We start from the raw sequence: 13,252 nt of genomic DNA on the forward strand, positions 1-13,252 counted from the left end.
CGAACGTAGTTTGGGATAAAGTAATCGAGTTTTGTTTTTTCTAATAAAGAGATCGGGTTCGATATGGACTGCCTACGCATCCCACCATAGGGAAGTCAGGTCATTGCGTAGTTCATTACATAGATGATTTATTTTTCTCCTATTCTAGTACGAATACAAGCAGAAGGTACAATTACAAGGGAAAACAATGCGATTATGAGCAAATGGAATCCTAAATATAGTATCTCTTGAGTGCATCTGCATTGATGGCCTTGGTCCACTCTTGTCCGTCCATTTCGGCTAGGACTACGACTCTTCCCGAGAGTATTTTCCTGACTATGTATGGCCCTTGCCAGTTTGGCGCGAATTTTCCCTTATATTCCTCTTGGTAAGAGAAGACTCGATTGAGTACGAGTTGTTCGATCTGGAAGAGTCGGGTTCTAACCCGCTTGTTGAAAGCTCGAGACATTTTTTGACTGTATAGCTGTCCATGACATGCTGCCACCATTCTCTTCTCCTCTATCATAGCCAGCTATTCATAACAAATTTTCACCCATTCTACATCTTGCAGCTCCGCCTCTTAGATGATCTGGAGCGAGTATGACTGCTTCTGTACCATAGATAAGGAGATATGGGGTTTCCCTGTTTGAAGTGCAGGTCATCGTCCGGTACCCTAATAAAGCATAAGGCAGTTGTCCGTGGCAATTCCTGTAGTTATCGACCATCTTCCTCAGGATTCTTTTGATGTTTTTGTTGGCGGCCTCTACGGCTCCATTCATTTGCGGTCGGTAGGCGATAGAGTTTCTGTGGGTTATCTTGAATTGTTCGGCAAATTTCCTTCATTAAATAACAGTTTAAATTTGCACCATTGTTTGTTATGATGGATTATGGTACACCAAAGCGGCATATCAGATTATTTTTTATAAAGTCGGCCACGACTTTCTTGGTCACTGACTTGTGGGAATTGGCTTCCACCCATTTAGTAAAGTGGTCAATGGCGACTAAAATGAAATGGTGTCCATTGGAGGCCGAGGGATCAATGGGTCCTATGACGTCCATCCCCTATGCCACGAAGGGCCACGGTGAGCTTATCGCGTGCAACTCGGTGGGAGGAACGTTGATTAAATCCTGGCATTGATGGCATCTCAGCACGAATGTGCACGAATCATGCTCCATGGTCATCCAGTAGTATCTTGTCCTTAGGATTTTCTTTGCAAGGATGAATCTGTTTATGTAAAGACCGTATGCCCATGCGTGCACCTCCGCCAGCAGTTTTGTAGCCTCTTAGGTGTCCACACATCTGAGTAAACCTAGGTCGGGCATCCTTTTGTACAATACTTCTTTGTTCAGGAAGAAACCGTTAGCCAGCCTTCTGATGGTCTTTCTCTGATTTGCTGAACTCTCTGAGGGGTATTCTCCCTTCTCCAAGCATGTCTTGATGTCGGCGTATCACAGTTGGCCATTTGGCTAGGCCTCAACGTGGGCGTAGTGAGCTTGTTCTTCATTTATCGTGATCTCCAGAGGGTCGATGTGAGCACTTTTGGGGTGCTGGATCATGGAGGCTATTGTAGCCAATGCGTCCGCAAACTCATTTTGGGCTCTCGGGGTATACCTGAAATCGATATTCTTGAATCTCCCACATAGTCTTTGTACCAAATTCACATACGGGAGTATCTTATCATTTTTGGTTGCCGGACTTCCTTTTTCCTGATTTATAGTTCGTACTTTGTCACGTTATTAGTACACCTAAAGTTGAACTTCGCGGCCATCGGATAGTGTTGTCCTGTCTCCAATATCAACATAGCTCCGTTGCCTGACCTTTTGTAATTGACCGCCCCGTCGAAGAGTAGCCTCCACCCTGTGTATGGTTCCGTCAATTCTTCCTCCATAGCTAGAACCTCCTCATCTGGTAAGAAAGTCCGTAGAGGCTCAAGGTTATTGTCGACGGGGCTCTCTACCAGCAAGTCAGCCATGGCTTGTCCTTTGATTGCCTTTTGTGTTACGTATATGATGTCATATTCACTTAGCAAAATCTGCCATTTAGCCAACTTTCCCACGGGCATTGGTTGCCTGAAAATGTATCTTAATGGGTCCATTCGGGATATGACGTGGGTGGTGAACACCGATAGATAGTACCTCAGCTTATGAGCGATCCAAGTCAGAGCGCAATAGGTCTTTTCTACGCGGGTGTACTGCGCCTCGCAGGAAGTAAACTTCTTGCTCAGATAATAGATGGCATGTTCCGTTTTGCCTTCTTCATCATGCTGGGCCAGCATATAATCGAACGCAGTTTCTGATACCGACAGGTACAATAAAAGAGGACTCCCTTGCCTGGGTGATACTAGAATGGGGGGTTGGAAAGATACCTTTTGATTTTGTCGAATGCCCCTTAGCATTCCTCTTTCTAGTTCGTGGAGGCGTCTTTCTTGAGCAATTTAAGGATTGGCTCCATGATCACCGTGGATTGGGCTATGAATCGCCCAACGTAGTTCAACCTTCCCAAGAAACTCATGACCTCTTTCTTGGTTTTGGGCGGTGGAAATTCCTGAATCGCTTTGATTTTGGTAGGATCCAATTCAATGCCCCTACCGCTGACTATGAATCCCAACAACTTTCCGGCAGGCACTCCGAACGCGCACTTAGCAAGGTTCAGATTGAATCTGAGAAGCCTGTCGAAGAACTTGCGCAAATGTGTGGTATGTTTCGAGCTTTCCTTTGACATTATGCTGACATCGTCCACATAGACTTCGATCTCTCGATGCATCATATCATAGAATAGGGTATTCATGGCTCTCATGTATGTGGCGCTGACAGTTTTGAGGCCGAATGGCATTACCCTGTAATGATAGATTCCCTAAGGGGTGATAAATGTTATCTTTTCAGCGTTTTCCTTGCTCATGAGTATTTAGTGGTACCCGGCGAAACAATCTACAAACAACTGCAGCTCGTGCTTGGCGTAGTTATCTATCAGGATATGGATGGTCGGGAGAGGGAAGTTATCCTTTGGACTGACCCAGTTGAGATCTCGGTAGTCTACGTAGATTCGGATCTTGCCATCTTTCTTGGGTACTGGTACTATGTTGGCTACCCAAGTGAGGTAGGACGTTACTTCCACTATTCTCGACTCGATCTATTTTTTCACTTTATCCTTTATCCTGATTTTCATGTCTGGTTTGAATGTCCGCGTCTTTTATTTGACTGGGGTAAAACCCTCCTTGATGGGTAATATATGGGCTACTATTTTTGTGCTTAGCCCTGGCATATCCGTGTATGACCAAGCGAACATATCCACATATTCCTTCAACAAAGCTATGAGCTCTTACCTTTGTGGGGCTCCTAAGTGAGCATTGATCCGCGTCTTTTTGACGTCATCTCCGTTACCGAGGTTGATCACCTCAGTTTCATCCATATTTGGCTTCCTCTTTTCTTCCAATTCTTCCAACTCTTCTACAAGTCCTTCTGGCATCATTGTCGATTCATCGTACTCCTCGTACTCCTGTTGGTCACTTTCATCATTCGTGTCGTGACATGTCATGATATTTTTGGTTGTTTTATAATGATTATTACTGAAAAAGCGAGGCGAAGTAACATTAGGCTTATTGTTATTACCTAGTTAGCAAGAAAAAACAGTTATTATTAATCAGAAAAAAGTAGTGATTTGCAAGGCCTTCATTAATTCAAAACGTAACTGATTACAACTGTGGTCCTGGTCCGGAACAATGTCGGTCCATTTGTATTTTTTCAAAACACCGCAAAATACTTTTTTAGGAATGGGGTGATCGTTCGGGCCTCAGCCGATGTCACCGTTTTTAGCAAACGATTTTGTTTTCTCAAGAAAGTCCATCTCTCTACCGAAAGGCCAAGAGGGGGGTGGATGTTCAATTGTTTAGGCATTCTTCTAGCCTCAGACTGCGTATATTGGGTGTCTCCTGACTTTCTTTAGCGATGCGTAGTATCCCTCTTCGTGGAACAGTGATTCGAGACTTTCACTGGCTTCCTTTTCATTCGGCATCGACATCTTTCTGGGGAATAACTGGTACAGACCTGGGATTGGATGAGGCAGTTTCCCTATTCTGGGCTCTCTCCTGATTGCCCTCGTGAGCTCGTCTTCGTTAGGGGTATACCCCAGACCGAAGTGGTAGTTCTATTTCGGGATTGGGACAGGCTTGTTATCCCTCTGAGGGTTCTTCCTAAGCCTTTTCCTATTTCAAAGCCACTTCTCAGCATGGTAGAGGCGATCATTTTGTAGACTACCGGTATAGGTCTGCCGACCTTTTCTCAACATGTGTAGCCCTCACGTATTCCACTATGTGGAAGTTGGAGAAATAATGACTCTCTTCAATCACGGGAACGGTGTTGTAAGAATACTTCTGAATATGCCTCTCAGCTACTACTACAATCTCTTTCCCTTGCCATTCGAATTTTATGGATTGGTGCAAGCTTGATGGAACCGCGCCGGCCGAATGGATCTAGGGTCTTCCCAAGAGCATGTTGTAATTGGCAATCATGGCCGTGACCTGAAATTCTGCTGTGTAGGAGGCAGGTCGGACCCAGATCTGTAGATCGACCTCTTCTAAAGAATCACTTAAAGATCCATCGAATCCCCTGACGTTCGTTGCGCTCCGGCGGATCTTTCCTATGTCGTAGCCAAGTTGTGTCAGGGTAGTTGCGGGGAAAATGTTGAGGCCCGACCCGTTATCCACCAGTACCCTTCTTATGGCCTGGTCACGACATTCCAGGGTGATATGGAGGGCTTTGTTGTGGGATGTCCCTTTGACGGGCAGTTTTTCCTCAGAGAACCAGATCTTATGCTCCCCAATTATATGGGCCACTAGCCCGACCAAATCCTCACTACTCGTTCCCGCTGGTACGTGTGCATCATCCAATACCTTCATAAGGGCATGTCTATGAGACGACGAGCTAGCCAACTGTGACAGCACCGAGATTTGCGCCGGTGTCTTCTTTAAATGCTCGACAATGGAATAATCTTTGGGCTGCATGCGCCGCCAAAAATCTTCAGCCTCCTCTTCGGTTATTGCATTTTTCTGAGCATTCTCCTTCCTTGTGTCATTCTAGGCCAGCTCTTCAGGAGTATAGCACCTTCCTAAACGAGTCATGCCTTGGGTCATCGATGTCTGTGCAGTGATTGGCTTTCTGAGGTCAGGTGCAATCTGTTGTGCTACTTGGGATACCACAGGTGTTGGGACCAAAATCATAAATAGGGGTGTAATCTTGGGAACTCTCGGACTTGGGATCAAGACCTTGAATTTGGGCTGTTCTTGGAGGGTGGGAGAAGCAACCGTCTGTTCTAGAGGCTTGGTGATTCTGGGAGACAACTTTCCATAAGCTTCCCAGTCTTTATCCCTTTCTATCATGTGGACCCCACCATTTCCATGATTCGGCAACGGGTTTGTGTTTATGTTAGGGGCTGCAATTTCCAAGACGATTTCCCTTTTATCGATCAGATCCTGGATTTTGTGCTTCAGGTTTATCCAATCCTCCGTGCTGTGCCCGACCCTCCATGAGTGGTAGGCACAAGTTTGATCTGCCCTGTAGAACTGACTTCCAGGCTGTGCCAGCTTTGGCGGGGATTTCTGAATTATCCCTGCGATCAACAGCCTTTCTAGCAGTCTAGCCCTCGGTTCGAGGAGCGTCGTGAATTCCCTCACAGGTCTCTTCTCAAAAACTGGACGTGGCGCATTATACGTTGGGGGTGATGGCTGATTTCGGTAGTTTTGGGTTCGATAGGCTTTGGGGGTTATTTTGTGGTGGATGATAGTTTTGCTGAGGTGGTGATTGGTACGTTTGTTGTGGTGGCAGTTGGTAAGCAGAGGTAGATACACGGACGCTGGACGGAGCCTCGTATGCTGGCACAGCGGTTGTAAAAGCTAGTTGTGTGTAATACACGGGTGCTGAGTTGTACGAAGGGGTAGAGTAATTCAAATGGGGTGGGGCTTGGTGGGAAAGTGATGGTCCTTTTGAATTTTGGTTTGAAATGTCGGATATGCTCGCCACGTCCTCTTTCATTTTGCGGAAGATCCCTGCGGCAACCTGCCCAGACGTTTTGTTAAAAATGCTGATGATCTTTCTAGATTTGAGGCCATCTTTTATGGCCTCTCCCATTTTTATTAATTCAGATAACGACGACCATGGATAACATCCTATTATAGAAATTTGGCTCCTGTGACCTGATGAATACGAAAACGAGCTCTCTCTCGCTCATTGGTGGCTGCACACGGGCTGCTTCGACCTTTCATCTGCTAGCGAATTCTCTATAGTTTTCCGCTGATTTTTGCTTGACCTTCTCAAGGTAGTAGCAGTTTGGTACGATCTCGATATTGAACCGAAACCTTTCCATGAAGGATTCTGCCATGGGTTTCCAGCGAAGCCATTGGCGTATGTCCTGTGTGGTGAACCATTCTGCGGCCTCACCGGTCAATCTACGACTGAATAACCGCATAATCAAGGGTTCATTCCTTTTTACCCTGACTAACTGGTCGCAGTATGAACGGAGGTGGGCTTTGGGGTTTCCTGTCCCATTGAACATTTTGAATTTCAGAATTTTAAACCCTTCCGGCAGGTCTAGATCTGGATGCATACATAAGTTGTCGTATCTTAGTCCTGTCGCCTTCCTTGTGGACCGGTTGGACTTTTCAAACCATTCTTCCATCTTTCTTTCCATATCTTTCTCTCCCCTCTCTTGTTCAGCCCTCCAAATCCTTTCCATCTCCTCATAGTTATCTAGTTCCTTGTGTCTTGGGGAGGATTCATTTTGCATGTTGGAAGTGAAGAAGGATACCTGGGGGGTGGTGTGGCTGAACGGGATAGTGGTGTTTTGCCCAGCAGGCGGGGCTAGTGCGTGTGTTAGCTTGTCTGATTGAAGAATAATGGCTGAGGGGCTTGGTATGTGGGGACTGAATGGGTGGTCCCTGGGACTTGAGCATTTTTAACAGGTGGGAATGTACAGTAAGAGGGGCCATCATGGTTCGGGTTGGCGATGTTTAGTGGCGGTTGCATGGTTCCTGGCGAGTAGATGGGAAAATCACTGAGAACTGTAGAGCTTATCGAGGGAAAGGGTGAGGGGGCCTCTTTCCTTCAGCGGAGGCATTCTTTTTTGCATCGGCTGCCTCTCTTCTAGCTACCTTCTCTTGGAGAGTAGCGACGGTAGTTAACAATGTTGCAATCACATCCTCCTGGGATGCTGTCTCTTGTGAGTCCTAGGTGTTCCTGTTGTGGAGAGCGAGCTCATTTCTTATTTCTTCGGGAGTACCGGTCATTTTTTCCTTTCCTTTGTCGGAGAGGGATGCTAACGCGACTTTGGATCTTGTGAAATATGCCAGCTTTCAATACCACACTAATCGGCCCCTTTCTATAAGATATGAATAACTCAACGGTAAACAAAGTTAGTTTCCGCACGCCAAATATAAAAGAAGAATATCAAATATGGGTATTTAAAGCACAAATAACACATAAGATCGTATATTGAAGCTTGAGTACTCTTGATCCGATGTTCTAAAGTCTTGGATATCACGGACTTTTATGTTCGGGTGGATTTTGGCTTGGTGGTCTCGCAGTTGACTTAACATGGCGAACCCTTGGGCTTGTTATTTAGGCAAACGGGGATTTTAAAATTTGAAATAGGAAGGGACCGAGTCTTACGTAGAGTGCTTACGTATCCCGCTGTTGGAAATCAGGCCCTACGTAGTTCGATTACAAAGAACGATATATATTTCTTCCTAAATATCCTTTGACTTATCCTAGCTACAGACATCCCCATACCAGGCCCGACTAGGGCTTCCCGCGTATCCCTCCATTGGGACATCAGGTTGGCGCGATTCCTTTACATTTTTATGAGGGTGGGGGTAACATTTGTGCAAAAGATGGAACACCTAATATCTACCCAAAAGTATAGTTCTTGCAAGCCGATGTCCTTATGAGCTTTCCTTCTCATGTCGAATCTTTCTTCGCTCAGAACCATGGTAGGAGCAGGACCAAAATCTGGTCAGTCCTAATCATATTTTCAAGTTTGAGCTTGAAAGAATGGCATCCTTCAATATAATGTCCCCTGGCTCCAGTATGGTACAGGCAGAACTTGTTTCTGTTGGGCCCTAATGGTGCGGGCTCGTAGACAGGCTCCACAGGTCTGATTTTGTTCAATTAAGCTAAAGTTGAGAAGAGGCGAGCATACGACACCTCAAAAACTGTGAAATCATACCGCCATACTTGGGTTTCAGGGGTAACCCCCTCTCCTGGGGTGATGGGGTCATGGACCAGCAAAGTATGTGGCCCTCATAAAGTCCCGATGATCTTGTCGTCTATGAGACTAACAATCCTCCTTCTTAACACTAGACACTCATTCAAGGTGTGCCCTGCCTGATTGAGATTAAACGGGCATCTTTTGTCAGCGTATACCAAGTCAGGGATCGGTAATCTAGCCCTGGTGGTGCAATCCATCCCGACGGCCATCATTTTCTTGAATACCTCCTTACAAGTGACAGGCAACGGAGCTACTCTGAATGGAGAAGATCGAGCTTTGAAGGCTATGCTCCAGGGAGCTGGCGCAAGAAGATTTGCCCTTCCAAAATTCTCTAAAGCCATAATAGAGGGGGCAGGCATCAGCATGGGCGAAGGCGCATAGAAATCTGTTCCTTCCTCAGTGGAGGCATAATAACCAGACTCATTGTCCATGTCATTCCCTTGGAACTCGGGGAACATTTCGAATGGGTTCTCCCCTCCTTCGGCCTCTATGTCGACGGGCTCTGTTTCTTCCATGTCTTGAAGCTCTTTCCCTTCTTCATCTTGCTCCTCTTCTTCCTCCTCTGGCTCTTCTTCCTCCTCCGGCTGTTCTTTCTCAACGGGTTCAGAGTCCTCCTCCCAGGGCTCTGCTCCCTCTTGTGGGTCTGGTATGAACATTCATGGGTCTGAACTGGCCCCTTGTTCCCTGTTGGCTCCCTTTGGGTTCCTTCCCTGGTGTTACAAGTCTTTCCAGTGGTATGTAGTTCATCACCAATTCCCTCACCTCTTCAGGGACATTTTCGTAATAATGCTCCTGGGTATTTTTCCAATTGCAGCATTTTGCCTCGTAGCATCTCCGCCGTCTCTCCCAGTGTCCATGCTTTTTGGCCACCTTGGTTCGCCATTGCAAGTCAACCTTTAGTGGAGATAAGTTCGGGTAAGTTTCAAACCTCATGGTTTTTCTTTTTGGTATGTAGTTTAGATTATTGGATCAATTGTACCCAAGCTCAATACACGATCGTACACACAACACGTAAGCATGTGAAACACGTAGCAGATAAGCATGTAATTTATAGGCATTTATACCACTCGCGTTCCTAAGGCCTCTTGAGTCAAGGCTTTCCTAGTCGTTTGAAACATGTATGTGCCATTTGTGAAGGTGAACCATTGCGTCAAAAAAGTCATCATAATTTATAATAGTAATTTCTTTCCCAACGGGATTACAAAAGTGATGACAAAAGCCGACATGGGGCTTATATATATAAAAAAAGAAGAAAAATCAGCAATCAAGGAGGTCTTCCGGCGGCTGATGTCGTGGGTTGGTTCGTTCTGGCCTTCTTGACCCTTCGGAGGGTAGTCTGGATTCGAAGGCGTGCTTGATAGAGCTTTATTCTGACAATTACCGGGTCAGTTTCTTCGGGGATCCTAGCCAAATGCTCGTTTGTACCTTTCAAGCATTATTTCATGTGTTCCTCTTCTTAGGCTTCCTGGGGAGGTGCGGGCTCTGGTGCAGGTGTGAGAGTCAAGTATCCCTGTAGCCATGCACGATACCTGGGTCCCACCCTGCTTCGACCCTGTCAGGACCCAGAGTATTCGGGCCCCAGCTCACGCGGCCATTCCATTCTCTGAGGATCACACCAGCGTGCCTGATTTTCTATTCGATGTGTTCAATGATGAAATACTCGGAGTTTCCTACCTGAGGTATCCCTTGCCTCATGCCGAATTGTCTTAAAACCCTAGACAGATAGTAAGGACGGATTCCTCGAACCCTGAATAGTGGCATAAATGGGAAATTCTTGCCTCGGGCTACCAAAGTCTCGGATATCAAAATAGGGAAAATCCAACGGATCCAATCTTCAGTCAAGTCAGTGAAGAATTCAGCCCAGGAATTTTTGGACATAAACTCGAGATTTGGACGGTAATTCACGAGGCGGTTTCATCTGATTCTGTCGATTCTAACCTTGAACCTCTTTGGCCATGTTAAGGTGTTTGATTATCCACTATTGCAGCAACACATTGCACTCTTGGAAGTATCGGAAGCGATTTCGGCATTTGTCAAGAGCTCGAAAGATGTCGGCCAATATGATGGGTGCTAGGTCAAAATAGCTCGTCTCTTGATCCTTGGTTATCCCATGGAAGATTGCATGGGCTAGGTATATCACCTTGGTGTCTATGGCCAACAACTTATCCTGTGGAAAAACCATAATGCCTAACAAGGCTATGACGAAGGCTAAAGGTCTAGCAGCTTCCCACTCTTCTCGGCTCATGAATTCGCGTTAATATAGGGTGCATCCGGTGACGTCTTCGAACCTTCAGTATAGATCTCTGAAGGCTATAGTGGGCCCTTATGCCCAGGACGCTTCGGTCAAAGCAAGAAATCGCATAATCTAGCTGAAGGTGGGCTTGTGTGGGAACAACAGATTGTGGTACGGCTTGTTTCGCCTCCTCAGAAAGGTTTCATTGCTGGCTATAGCGTCCCTAATCTCTTCTACGGTAGGAGTCATTTCGATATCACCGAAATGGAACAACATTTCTTTATCATCCCAAAATTTCGCCAATACTTTTATCAGCTCCAGGCGACCTTTCATTGTCATAATGGAGGGCAAGTGTCCTAAAGTGCAGTTGATCGTTCTCTGGTGAGCGTCCCCCAACCATTCATACCAAGCCCTCAACAATTCTGGAGCCTCAGTGACGATGTCAAAATGGATTCTTCATTCCATCTACCAAACAAAACACGGTTAATATTCCCCCGTCCCCATAGGATCAATGGTTCGTCACACAGGCACGAACATGTTTCCACATAGCACATAAATGAGATGCGGTGTATTTCGGGTCATAGACCGTCCGAACACAGGGTTGTCACTTTTAAGAGGCCTTAGGTAGGTGTGAGATACCCAAGGCCTGTCTAGGTATAAATGCTCTAGTTCAGTAGGGATTTGGCTTAGCTCTATCCTAAATTTTCTAGAGTGGTTTTTCACGTATGACTGAGAACCCGAGCGGACAACTGGGCATGAACCGTTAGGGCTGTTGGATGACCGTGTACCAACCCCGCCTCATAACGGTTCCAAGAGAAGATTTGGTTTAATAGTGAAGGAACGAGCTCCGCGAAGTCGCCTTTGGAACAAAGTGTAAAATAAATGTCAGGAGTGGCGAAGTTATGATATGCATGCAATCACATTTAATAATTGCGGGAAAGTAAACACAAAAGAAGTTTATAACAAATATACTCATATTGTACTGGAATCCTTATGGTTAGAGCCTTTAAGTCCCCAGTGGAGTCGCCATCTGTTATGGTTCGCTTTTTACGCTGGTTTAGGGCATAAAAGGCTACTAAAAACTCGTTGGTGCTCTTTCGGACTTTGTTTTGAAGAAGAGTCGCCACCTAATTTTAGAAAATTAGGAAGACCAATTGTGAAGGGTTTATTCAAATACTGTGAAAAAACAAACCTTCAGAATCCAGAGTTCTAGGTAAGGATTCTGATGATCCCCTGGGGAAGGTGTTAGGCACCCTAGTATTAAGGATTCGTACTATATGGTTGACTTTCAAATTCCAGCGTATGAGTATTTTCTTAAACTGCTTATTTTGTGCTTATTTTTCAGTAAAAAAGAACTGTCATAGATAATTTTTGCATATCATATTTTTTGGAAGAATTTGAATATATTCCCTTTATTTATAGGGTATTGTAGTTTGGAATTTATTGTATCCGAATATAAGTAGTTTCCTTTTATATACCAGGAATAAGTATAAGTTTGTAAAAAAGAAGTGTAAAAGAAATGTTATAAGTTTATTTATTTTATACTGATACACCGGGGCTCGGGTTGACTCGTATGGGTGCGTTTCAGTCTTATTCAGAACTTTATATCACGCGTAGGTTCTTTATACGTTTATAAGGGCCTTTTTATATTTAAAATGAGTATATCTTGTCCGTAAATATCCGTTAATTTGGGCCTTCTTTGGGCCAAAACAGTGTTTTGTGTTTAAGAATCCTTCATTTTACCACCATTTTCCAGAAACGAGTATTCACAACTTGGTTAAAAAATCTGGTTTTTGTTTAAGTTTATAACTGGTCCAATATTTTGTCGAAAAGTTGTCACTTATCAATGAAGTTGTATAGGTTAAAGCCACTTTGCGTTAAATCTTTTTACTTAGAGCTAATTTTGGAAAAAGAAAAAAAAAGTAGTTTTGAGCAATAGTTAAGTTAATCAATTTAGCCTTGAAAACACCTTTGTCATGGGAACGTGAATACCATTTAAGAGTTAGGAAAATCAGTCGTTGATTTATAACTTTGAAGAAAACAGTTTTGAAGAGTTTCCGATTTTATACTTAGTCATATAAACATCATATTTAAGTCTGTGGTTTTTTGGAAATTGTGTACGGGGACTTAAAGTCAACTAAACGTCATAAGAACCGTCGTCCTAAGATGTCTAGTTCCAACCATAAGGATTTTCCACTATAATATGAGTTTGAATACACATTTTTTACAAGTACCTCAAGTTAGGGATAAAACAACAAATAATTAAAGAGACTAAGTAAGACTAGGGGCATACCAAGCCCCCTAGTTAGCAATTTTCTCCCATGGCTGAGCCTTCGGCTCGCCTCGCTATTATCTTTGTCTTCTCGGACTCGATTTGAAATAATATTCCCATTTGGGCCTTAGGTCCAATGGATGGGCTTGATTTGGACCCGAATGGTCATGCAAGTGAAGAGAAGGAAAGAAGAAAGGACATCGGTTAGTTTATAATCACTGAACTTATCACTATAATAATCAACTATATATATGTGTGCACATGTCGAACAAGATGATATAAAGTCTATACTTACCCCATACCAGTCCCAAAAATAGAGTTTTACTAGTTTGAGACTTGACATGGTATGAGGTCTTGGTCCTTGCCCCGTATAACCGATGTCGCACAAGTTCCAAGGGGTTTCTAGGAACCCCAGGAATGGCTAACACCGGGAAAGGCTCGGACAACCCCAAACTACCATGACTCATCTCAAAAACTAATAAAACCCCCAAGTAAGGCAGTAGATAATATA

Source organism: Lycium barbarum, chromosome 2 (assembly GCF_019175385.1).
Source record: "Lycium barbarum isolate Lr01 chromosome 2, ASM1917538v2, whole genome shotgun sequence".
Lineage (NCBI taxonomy): Eukaryota > Viridiplantae > Streptophyta > Magnoliopsida > Solanales > Solanaceae > Lycium > Lycium barbarum.